Below are 12733 nucleotides of genomic sequence, written 5' to 3'. Positions count from 1 at the left end.
GGAGCCTGGTGGAGGGTGCCCCTGGATGCTGGGGGGTGGGGGTGGTGGGAGACATGGGTGGGGGCCTGGTGGAGGGTGCCCCTGGATGCTGGGGGGTGGGAGTGGTGGGAGACATGGGTGGGGGCCTGGTGGAGGGTGCCCCTGGATGCTGGGGGGTGGGGGTGGTGGGAGACATGAGTGGGGGCCTGGTGGAGGGTGCCCCTGGTGGCTGGGGGTTGGGGGTGGTGGGAGACATGGATGGGGGCCTGGTGGAGGGTGCCCCTGGTGGCGGGGGGGTGGGGGTGATAGGGGACATGAGTGGGGTCCTGGTGGAGGCTGCCCCTGCACTGCTGGGGGGTGGGGGTGGTGGGAGACATGAGTGGGGGCCTGGTGGAGGGTGCCCCTGGTGGCTGGGGGGTGGGGGTGGTGGGAGACATGGGTGGGGGCCTGGTGGAGGGTGCCCCTGGATGCTGGGGGGTGGGGGTGGTGGGAGACATGAGTGGGGGCCTGATGGAGGGTGCCCCTGGTGGCTGGGGGGTGGGGGTGGTGGGAGACATGGGTGGGGGCCTGGTGGAGGGTGCCCCTGGATGATGGGGGGTGGTGGTGGTGGGAGACATGAGTGGGGGCCTGGTGGAGGGTGCCCCTGGTGGCTGGGGGGTGGGGGTGATAGGGGACATGAGTGGGGGCCTGGTGGAGGGTGCCCCTGCACTGCTGGGGGGTGTTGGTGATAGGGGACATGGGTGGGGGCCTGGTGGAGGGTGCCCCTGCACTGCTGCGGGGTGGGGGTGGTGGGAGACATGGATGGGGGCTTGGTGGAGGGTGCCCCTGGTGGCTGGGGGGTGGGGGTGGTGGGAGACATGGGTGGGGGCCTGGTGGAGGGTGCCCCTGGATGCTGGGGGGTGGTGGTGGTGGGAGACATGAGTGGGGGCCTGGTGGAGGGTGCCCCTGGTGGCTGGGGGGTGGGGGTGATAGGGGACATGAGTGGGGGCCTGGTGGAGGGTGCCCCTGCACTGCTGGGGGGTGGGGGTGATAGGGGACATGGGTGGGGGCCTGGTGGAGGGTGCCCCTGCACTGCTGGGGGGTGGGGGTGGTGGGAGACATGGATGGGGGCCTGGTGGAGGGTGCCCCTGGGGGGTGGGGGTGATAGGGGACATGAGTGGGGGCCTGGTGGAGGCTGCCCCTGCACTGCTGGGGGGTGGGGGTGATAGGGGACATGGGTGGGGGCCTGGTGGAGGGTGCCCCTGCACTGCTGGGGGGTGGGGGTGGTGGGAGACATGGATGGGGGCCTGGTGGAGGGTGCCCCTGGTGGCTGGGGGGTGGGGGTGGTGGGAGACATGAGTGGGGGCCTGGTGGAGGGTGCCCCTGGTGGCTGGGGGGTGGGGGTGGTGGGAGACATGAGTGGGGGCCTGGTGGAGGGTGCCCCTGGTGGCTGGGGGGTGGGGGTGGTGGGAGACATGAGTGGGGGCCTGGTGGAGGGTGCCCCTGGTGGCTGGGGGGTGGGGGTGGTGGGAGACATGGATGGGGGCCTGGTGGAGGGTGCCCCTGCACTGCTGGGGGGTGGGGGTGGTGGGAGACATGGATGGGGGCCTGGTGGAGGGTGCCCCTGGTGGCGTGGGGGGTGGTGGGGGTGATAGGGGACATGAGTGGGGGCCTAGTGGAGGGTGCCCCTGCACTGCTGGGGGGTGGGGGTGGTGGGAGACATGGATGGGGGCCTGGTGGAGGCTGCCCCTGCACTGCTGGGGGGTGGGGGTGCAGGGGGACATGAGCAGGTGTGCAGGGTAGTCCCCTGTTTTGTGGGCTGCCTTCAGGGGCCGTGGAGGGTGTATAGGGAACACCTGTGAGGACCCACCCAGCCTAATTGCGTGTGATAATTCCCGCACACCCCTGTAATACACGTACCTGGCCAAATCGCATGTGAGAATTCCCGCGCACCCCTGTAATACACGTACCCAGCCGAATCGCGTGTAGAACTTCCCGTGTACCCCTGTAATACACGTACCCAGTCAAATCGCGTATGATAATTCCCACGTACCCCTGTAATACACGTACCCTGGCCAATCACGTGTAGAACTTCCCACGCACCCCTGTAATACACGTACCAAGCCAAATCGCGTGTGATAATTCCCGCGCACCCCTGTAATACACGTACCTGGCCAAATCGCATGTGAGAATTCCCGCGCACCCCTGTAATACACGTACCCAGCTGAATCGCGTGTAGAACTTCCCGTGTACCCCTGTAATACACGTACCCAGCCAAATCGTGTGTGATAATTCCCGCGCACCCCTGTGATACACGTGCCCTGGCTAATCGCGTGTAATACTTCACGCGTACCCCTGTAATACATGTACCCTGGCTAATCGCGTGTATAACTTCACGCGTACCCCTGATATGCACGTTACCCGCTTTGCGTTCCTTGTTTGGCAGCCCTGTAGACTGGTCCAGGGTTAGCGCAGCCCTTTGCGATGATTTAGCGATTTTGATGGCTTTTCCTTGCGCGAGGGCGTTCTTGGGGGCGTTACTGGCGCTGCTGCAGGGTCGCTGCGATACTCTGCGCCACGGCTGGTTTGGGAGCCTAAAATCCATGAATACGCTGTGCGCGGAAATCGGTTTTAGCGCACGTGCCTGGCACAGACAATCGCACGCGGACACTCTGCGCCAGCCGCTTGCGACACTTTTCTGCGAAATTCTATGAATTACCCTCTATATGTGTTGTCAGGATTGTTTGCTGCATTTCTGTGAAGTACTAACATTTGCAAATACAATGGGTCTGTACTGTGTAAGTAAATGTTGTCAACAATTGGTGGTAATTGAAATAGAATATTCATTGCTACATTTGCATAGCAACTTACACCAACTATATTTGAGAATTTAAATGGTCCAGGTAGTTTTGTATCTAACTGCTTTTTTTGGAGTTTGTCTTCCTTCTTTAAAGAAGTACCTGGTTTACTTTCTCTAATTGATTCTTTTTTGTTTGTGGTACTTGATGAAGTATTAGTTTCTTTTACTCTCTTTGGAGCATTTGCAGTGACGTCCTGTTGCATTTCTGTTTGATTTAGTTTTCTTTTACGTTTTAGTTTTTGTGGAACAGAATATGTGTTTAGATGGGGAGTGTATAGTGAGCGAAGTCTATTATATTGTAAAATGCAAGGAATATCAGCGTTTACTTTACTTGCATCAAAGTTGATTAGAAATAGACCGTCAAGTGTACGTAAGCATGATAGTGCTACGTAGCTCATGCCTTCTTTAAAGACTGTGTTACCAATATCTATCATTGCTTTGTCTAGGGTAAGACCTTGTGATTTATGAATGGTGACTGTGTATGCAAGAGTTAGATTAAATTGTTCTCTGCGTACATACATATATTTGAAGAGAATGAATCTAGCTGTTGAGCGTCCTATCCGTTTTACTTCTGAAAGTTTGTCAAAGAGTATATTGACAAACTGAATTTTGTTGTCACGTGGGTATGTTTGAAAGCCAACAACTGTACCCAATGCTCCATTAACTAGTCCTTGGTCCACGTCAAGGTTACGTTTAAGCATTACTCTGCAATTTAAGGATAATTTTAACATCTTTTCTAAGCCTGCTGTGTTTGAGATTGATTTTTCTAAATTATTTAGTCTTGTGGCTTGGTCACACATGGGTAGTGTCATACCATGTACATCTAGTTTGTCTGTGGCGCTAATTTCCATTATTGGTTGCATTTCTTTACTTAACATTATTTCATTGAATTTGAGACAGCTTGCAAGAGTTGGCATTAAGGCCATACAATTGACATTTTTGTGGGCTAATTGTTCCATAACATCTGTAGCACATGCATTATCGCCATAAAGTGCATTAATGTGCCGCGTTCTCTGTATTGGAAATGTTGCCAAAGGTTCACATTTCCAATGCTGCCAACAGTTTTACGGCAGAGTTTGTGCCCTAATGTTTTAAAAATAGGTTCACCTTTTACTGGTGTTAATTGAAGCAGATCTCCAAAAACAATAATGTGTTTTCCTGCAAAGAGCTCTTCATAGTCTGTTTTGAGTACTTCTTGTAATCTGAGGTGAATCAAAGCTAACATCAGGTTGGAGACCATGCTCACTTCATCTATTAGTAGCATTTTCATTTGTTTCAATACTCTGCGTAATTCCATTGCAGCTTCTGCAGAAAGTTTGTAATAGTCTAATTTGTTCTGGTGTTCTACTGGTAATAGAAGTAATCGGTGTAATGTAACACCACCTATGTTGTAGGCAGCTAAACCTGTGGGGGTAGTGACAACAGCTGACATTTTGTTGTTTGTCAATTGTTGAAGGAACTTACTAATGATTTTGATTAGGAATGTTTTGCCAGAACCAGCTTCACCACTGACGTACAGTAGTATAGGTTTCTAATTATGGCAGGAACATTCTTTATTTTCATGTTTTACACCATGTGCAATTTGTTTTGTTATTGCTTGAAAAATTCTACTTTGCTCATTGTTTAGTTTTGATTGTAGTATAGTTAAGTCTTCCGTATCTTCATACTGACACATGGTGTTTTCTACTTCTATCATAGCTAATTCTGCCTCATTTGTTGTTAGTGGTTCTCCCAGTGGTTCTTGGCTTCCTGTTACAGAAGGTTGACTACTGTCAGGAGTATCCTTATCTAGTTGGGCTTGGAGTTCTTCTTCATGTTGCTGTTCATTGTGCAACATTGTTTTGTACTGTGTAAAGTTTACGTCAGTTATAGTGCTTTCATTTGCTTTGAAAGCATCCTCATATGAGTCATAGTTATCTAGTAATTGTTCTTCTTTTCTCCATGGTTTGAAGAATTGTAGCAGGGACATGTAATATACTTCTTTATGCTGAGGAGTCTTCAATGACAATTTGATATGATTAATTAAATTTGGTTTAGTGAGTTTAACTAAGCTGCCTTCACAGTCTGTCACTCTATATTTACCTTTTTTTTCATCAGGTTTCATATTATTTTTGTATGTGTAGTTTTGGGCTATTTGGTATAGACACATGTTTTCCAAAGTATTACTTCTGTTTGGGTAGTATGTGTCAAATAAATTGTTTTTTTTAAATGTCTTGGCTGTTGGGATCATGTTTGGCTATTGTTTCTATATCTTCATATGATTTTAGAACTCTTTTTCTAGATTTAGCTGGACCAAGACTTAGCCATACTATATTTTCAGATTTACCATACAATGAAGTACCAGGTAACCGATCAGCTGCTTCATAAGATCCACATTCTCTATGGGTGAGCATTTTTATGCCCAAGCTGTATAATTTCTGAGATACTGTTTTATCTGATGACAGGTCATTCCAGAGGTCTTGGAGCTCTGTCTTTTCTGCTTTAGTTAAGTATGCTGTGACATATCGTGCAACTGCAGTAGAATTGTCTGCAATGTACTGCACATCTATGTTTGCATTCCATAAGTGGGCAATTATTGCATTATAATCATTGATATATTTTTCTTCTTCTTTTCTTTTTATGTAATATGTATTTTTAGGTGACTTACCTTTAACACTATGTCTAACTGAAGACATGAGGTTGTTTACTTGACCTGTATTTGTAACTGGTCTAGGGAAACCAAATCGGCATTTGGTGTAGTATTTGCCTTTGTTTTTGTATTTGCGACGACAATATTTTCCGCATTTGTGTCTTTGAAATTGTAACATTTGTGCACGAAGATCACTATTTGTGGCTTCTGATGGAATTTCACAAGTGACATATTTTTCAATAAACTGTAAAACAGTGGCATCACTGTCTTGACCAAATTTAGGAGGATCCTTAATCCATAAAAGCATGTGGATATGTGGTGCTCCTCTGGCTTGGTATTCTTTTCTCCAAAAGAAGTGTTGGACTTCTCCAAGGGGAGGAACAGTTTTATTACAAATAAAATGTAGCATAGCAATGAAGCGATGGTGAAAATATCTTGAAACATTAACAGTTTCCAAAGAACAAAGTTCTTCAGGTGTTAGAATATCTATGTTTGTTTTGTTTTTATTTGATATGCGTAGGAAATCATGTAAATCTTCCCATGCATATTCTGCACAACTTAATGTAACAAACCAAGTGGGTGGGCCAAGGTTTCTGATCATACAACGTACATCTCCATGACGTCGAAACCAGTACTCTTTAGTACCACGCATATTTGCTAATAGATTTGTAATATTTGATTGTAAAACCTCATCCTTTTGTTGCACTTTCTCTAATAATTGTGTAGCTGTCATATTTTGAAAGTGTGATCCTGATTTTAATATGTGTGCAACTCCGTAACATAAAGTTGCTAGTTCACTTTCAAATAGTAGGTGGAATATGTATTCCACATTTTGTCTAATTCTGGGATCTTCAGAATACATCCGTAATGAGCGGTATTCTGAAGCTGATATTTGAATAGGTCTATCATCATACCTTCCTCCTTTGCCAGTAGGAAAGAGTAGAGGAAAAGCACGTGCTTCTATACTTTTTTCCCATATACTGATTGGCGATCCTTTTGTTTGACGCATTTGGTAAGTTTCCAGTACATCTTGTACGGTGTCATTACAGTGCAAAGGATGAATTGTATAATGGTCTAAAGTATTTGATATTGTAGCAGGATCTAGTAGCTCAAATTGACCAGCTTCTTGTGTTTCTTGAATTATTTCAGTTGTATCTTTCAAGTTTTCTTCAATATTAATTTCTTTGTAATATTCATTATTCTCTTTAAGATATTGGAAGGCTTGTCTAACTTTATATAAATCTAACAGCTGTTGCCATATTTCTTTGTCTTTTGTAGGTACTCCATTTACTAATATAATTAAAGATTGCTGCATTGGACGTTGCACTCCTAGAGTATGCACATTTTCTTTTAGATTTAATGGTAAATAAACTACTTTTCCACGAATGCCTTTTAGCAATTCAGAGGGAGGTAATTTTGCTGTTTTTGGTTGAAGGCGTATTATTGCTTGAAATGGGTGTACTGTTTGAATTATGATGCTCTCATATAAATTAAGTTATTGTAGAGGTTTTGGTACTGGGTATAATTCCAAATTATTTGTGATAGAACGTGAAGGAGTTTGGTTGTTGTCAAGTTCTGTAGTGCAATAACTGCAAAGTATTAAGGGCTCAGTTATTTCATATTTGTTTTCTGCTACAAGGTAGAGAGCTAATTCAAACCATTTAGAATCTTCATTGTCTTCTATTTTGTATGATAGGTCCACAGTTTTTGTGTTACTTTTATAAAAAATTCTACGGCAACATACACATACATGGTTTGGTATTTCAGCTGATGTACTTTTAAATTTTAGTATTTCTTTTTTGTATGTGTTTAGCAAAAGGTTGCCATGTGTAGAATGACGTGCATGGCCATTTGTACACTAGACGTTCTAATTCAGTTGAATGGAGGGGTAATTCTAAGTTTTCAGGGCATATTTTTGTAAGGAGTACTTCTTGCTCCATTATGGTATTATTCACTTTTTCATAACCTCGACCACTGCTATTTATGGCAATTGTATTCGTTTGCTTTTGTTTGTACGCTTCTTCATTAAAATATGGTTCTGTGCTCGTAGTGTGATTCCATTCACCTCCGCAGATACTTAAGAAGTTCTTTCTGTTGACATTTTGCTTATTGAGAAGTCTTTTTTGTAATTTAGTTATTAGTTTTGTTAGTGGTTTCATTTTGTTTAACAGTAAAATAAATAAATTTCTTTTGAGAGGAATTGCACTGTCCATCAATGCTTCTAAGATTAATTTCCTACGATAGGTTTTAAGCTTTGAACCTGATTTCTCTCCTGTTTTTATAAGATTTTGAAGGACTTTGTGACGGTATATTTTGGCTAAAATACTTTTCTTGGTATGCTTACTTTGCACTATATTAAAATTTTAAGAAGTAGTTTTATCTGTACTGATAGCTGATTTTCTGTTCATTGTTTTTTGGTTTGTTTTACATTTTGATAGAGGAAGCGAAGTTGTTGTACTTGAAACTTCTTGTGTTTCACTAAATGATTGTATTAGCTGTTTTGTTTCAACTTTTTTTACAAATTCTGCTAGAGATGGATGCTTATGTTGGACACCTTTATTTTCATTTGCTCTACTTTTGCGTTGCTTTCTATGGAGTTGTCTTTTGGTAGGCATTCTTTAGGGTCTGTTGAAAAAAATAAAGAAGATATGGGTTGGGGTGTTCTGGAATGTATGTGTGCTGTGTGCATGAGTGTTTGAGTAAGATGATAAAGATGTATGTAATGGTGTGTGATTGTGCATTGGGAACTAAACCTAGTAGGGATAGGTATACTTGAATTTATGTGTTACTAAACTGGGGTTCAGATGACAAAAAAAAAGTAAGCTAGTGGTGTGGAAAAGTACAAATAGTAAATCTAATGTATACAATTAAAACAGTTGTTTGTTCTATAATATGAAAATTGTAGTGGTTCAGTTGGCTAATTTGTGTGTCAAAAAATAGAAATTTGTGGGCCATTCTGGCTGTAAATCGCTGTTTAAGACATGGACATTTTTGGACAAAATGGTACAAAATCTCTATTTTAAGAAACCGAAATAGCTCGTATTAATGTTATAGTATATTTGATTAATAATATAAATATTATGGTGATATTTTACTTACTTTTTTTTTTAAATTAACAGGTAACTTCTTAGTTTTTCTTTCTTCTTCGAATTCGGCTGCTTCTTTTCAGGAAACTGGTCTTCACTGTAATTGTAAAAGCTTCAAATTAGTAACTTTGTTTGTATATAGCATTGTTTTTAATTTAGATATTGATTTTTTTAATTGAAATCCTCAGTGCCTTCTGTAAAACCATTAAACTAATTTATTTACATAAGATACATTGCATCAGTTCAGTACATATGATATGTTCTTAATGAACAAATTGTATTGAATGACTAACTGTAGCAAAAAAAAATATCTTTACTATGTCTTGTGAAATTTATAATATATTAGTGTATACCACTATTTCTGTAAGTAAACTGTTCTAGGTAATAGCGCCTCAATGTCATGTCTAATATAAAGTAATTAAGTAAATAAATAAATAAAAACAAAAAATATGAAATTGTATAAGTATTTTTATAAAGGTTTAAACATAGATTGTGTTTGCATGCAATTTTGTTTGAATATATGTAGTCTATATATTTCATTTAAAAAATGTTAGTTTAACATGATTTGAGTGTGTGTGTATAAAGAAAGTAAAAAGTATAAAGGTTTATATGTGATAGTTGATTTTAGGAAATTGAAAAAAGTACAGTAAATTCATTTTACAGATTTTACAAGGTAAAGTCTGTTTGAAAATGTGTTCATCTACCATAGCTCTCAAGTCACACGCTTTTGGCGGGTGTCACACGCCTTGTAAAGGGCAGACTCACCCTCCAAGCCTCCTGCACGCCCATTCATTCCAATGGGCGTCTCACCCGCCAAAAACAAAATCGGGTGATTTCACCCGCCTGTAAAACAAAAATGATTGAGAGCTATGTCATCTACTATACAGAAAATATGCATACCTGAAGTTTGTGTTCATGCATATGGATATGCATGGAGCTGCAAGTAGAAATCTTGAAGACTTGTACAGTATTTCTGGTAGATGCTGCTTGCCAATGATATGACACTTGTACTCAGAGAGATTCAGAGTACATTTGCAGTGCTGATCTATGATGATGCAGTTAGATGTAGAGGTCTTGAATGTGATTGGTGCATGGTCATGCATGTGATTTTTGAGGTACATCCAATGAGGGAATGGCAGAGAGAGTGTAGTGGAAATGGTAGAAAGGCTGTTCATGTTACGATATGTCCGCGGACATGGCGGTAGTTTGCGGACATCGGGAGTTACATCCGGGGATTTTTGAGTTCAGAAGTCATGCAAATGAGAATAAGCACTGAAAGGGATTGGTCAGGAAAGTTTGGTGGGTGTGTTGTGCCAGGAGAGATTTTCTCAGATACTCTTTTTGCTGAGAGAACAAAAGATAGCTATGGCTGTGTGTTTCAGAAAACAGATTGTTTGGATTTTAGGAGATTCGTGGATACATTGGTTGAAGGTGCATGCAGAAAGCTGTGGAGTAGCTGTAGATCTTGGATTCCCACATGTGGAAGTACACTGGCATGGAGTACGTGGAATGAAGTGGTTGGACTTGCTACCTCTCTGTGCTACTTTGGAGACAGAGCAAAATCCAGACATAATTGTAATTCATTGTGGAGGGAACAGTTTAGGACATGTGACTGGAATTTTTTGCAATTTGCTACGAAAGAAGGACTTAGGAAGGTTATGGACATGTTTCCTAATTTCAAGTGATATTTTCACGGATTGCGCAGAGACAAATGTGGCTTTGTTCTTCTTCATTTGGTCCACAAATGGAAAAAGCAAGGTGCAAGGCTGTTTGTGTTTTTCTAAGAGATTTTGGCATGTCTTCTTTTCACAATGAAAATATTATGTTTTGTAGTACATACATTTTTCGCAGAGATGGAGTCCATCTTACTTATGCTGGCAATCAGATTTCTCTGAGAAATGTACAAAATGCATTGCAACCTTTTTTGGAATTACAACAACGATTTTGAAGTAGATGTTAAGCATTTACAATTTTTGACTTACAAACACCACCCAAAGGCTCTTTTCAGAGCCACCACTTCTTTCCAGAGAAAATTACAATGTTTGTGATGGAGTAGCAACCCAATTTTTTTAATGTTCGCGAACTGTCCGCGGACTTCTAAAAAATACAAAGAGCCCTGCTTCATTTATTTTCACTTCTATTTTTTAACTGGGAAAGGCGGCTCTGAAAAGAGCCTTATTTTTTTTTGATTTTTGTAATTTTGTATTTTTTTTGGTTTTTCAGACACGACACACTAGGAGAGGACGGTAAAGGAGGGTAAAGGGGGGACACCAACCACAGGGATAAGAAAGGGTGAGCTGAGAGAGGAAGATGTAGAGTGGGTTTTATTTAGGTAGTGAGCAGGTCTTCTCGTGCTCTGAGACGATAGTCTCAAAAGCACTCCGAAGTCGCTCCCCCCATACATACAACTGTGACCCTCGAAAGGTAAGGGTCATCAGCATTCTGTATGGCCTGTGAGGCAGCTTGAGAAAGACGCTGTCCCACAGAGGTGGTCCTTGTGGTGACAGGATCAGAAACAGAGGATGAAGTAGAGGAAATCAACCTGCTACGTTCTTCGCAAGGTACAACCCTGCGAATAGCCCCAGAGTGAAATGACCTCAGGTGTCGCTTCATAGTAGTGGTCCCAAAACTGTACTTACCGTGCTTCCCGCGACTGAGTATCATTTTGCACTCATTGCAGGTAACACGGTTCGCACGAGCCTTAGGACCATTCCCATGAATGGTAAATAACCGCCACACCCAAGACTCACGCCTAGTGCGGGTACTAGGGATTTCCTCTACCTCATTCTCATCATCCTCTTCTTCCTCCTCCGCATCCTCACTTCAGTTCCCCTCTTCAGGCCCTTGGGGAGGTGGTGGTGGTGGAGGGGGTTGGGGTGGTGCTGAAGCAGGTGCAGCACCAAGTGGCAGTTCAGCAGCCAAGGATGCCATCTCGATGATGGTGTAGTCTGCAGGTGGCAGCAAAAATCACTGTGTTCTGAAGAATAGCCAGAAACACAATGGGAATAAGCTCTTGGGCGTGGTCTTTTATAGGGGTGCTTGTGCGCGGTCTGCAGACATGCGCACTGTCCGCGGACAGATCGAACACAAAAAAGGGATTGGAAAGTTTCAAAAGGTATATAGAAACTCAAGATTGCTATGTGGGACTTGTGCCATGGTGAGATTTTATTGAAAAATATTATGGATTAACTGAAAATGTACCTTTAAATTGTTCGGGGACACGAACAGTGTCCGCATTTCAGGACACACGATGAGCGTGGGCGCGGTCATATGATCCGTTTGCGAACTAGTCCGCGAAGGAAGCGCCTGTCCGCAGGACACCAAGTGCACGGAGATTGGTTAGCGCATGCGCATTGATGTCCTACGGACACTGTTCGGGTTCTGAAGTAATTAAAAGTGCGTCACACGTGAAACAAACATTTCAGGACACCGCGTGTGTTCTTAGAACAGTTTAAACCTGGTAGCGAACAGTAAGGACAGATATAGTGTTCTTCAGGACACGTGTAATTTAGTTTATGTACGAATATTTCAGGACACCAATTGTGTTCTTAGAACAGTTTCAATTGGGTAGCGAACACTACAAACAGGTATAGTGTTCTTCAGGACACCTCCATTTTCGTTTACGTACGAACATTTCAGGACACCAATAGCGTTCTTAGAACAGTTTGAACTTGCTAGCGAACAGTACCGGACAGGTATAGTGTTCTTTAGGACCCTTTGATTTTTGTTTGTTTACGAACAATTCAGGACACCGCGTGTGTTCTTAGTACAGTTTCATGTTGCTAGCGAACACTACGAACAGTTGTACTGTTGTTCAGGACACATCATTTTCATTTATTTACGAACATTTCAGGACACCAATTGCGTTTTTAGGACAGTTTTAAGTTGATAGCGAACATTACGGACAGATATAGTGTTCTTTAGAACACTTTAATTTTTGTTTCTTTGCGAACATTTCAGGACACCACGTGTGTTCTTAGAACAGTTTCAACTTGCTAGCGAACAGTACGAACAGGTGTGGTGTTCTTCAGGACACCTCCATTTTCGTTTATGTACGAACATTTCAGAACACTCACACTGTCCGCGGACACTTTTATTGTTTTTAAAAAAAAAACGGAAACTATTCACAACACAATATAAAAATTAAACTTTATTTAACATATATTAATAATTTATGACAGAGAAGGTGAGGCAGAAACA

The sequence above is a fragment of the Ambystoma mexicanum genome, chromosome 7p, assembly GCF_040938575.1.
Source record: "Ambystoma mexicanum isolate Mex_15411 chromosome 7p, UKY_AmexF1_1, whole genome shotgun sequence".
Taxonomy (NCBI): Eukaryota; Metazoa; Chordata; class Amphibia; order Caudata; family Ambystomatidae; genus Ambystoma; species Ambystoma mexicanum.
Note: the sequence above shows the minus strand (reverse complement) of the source record.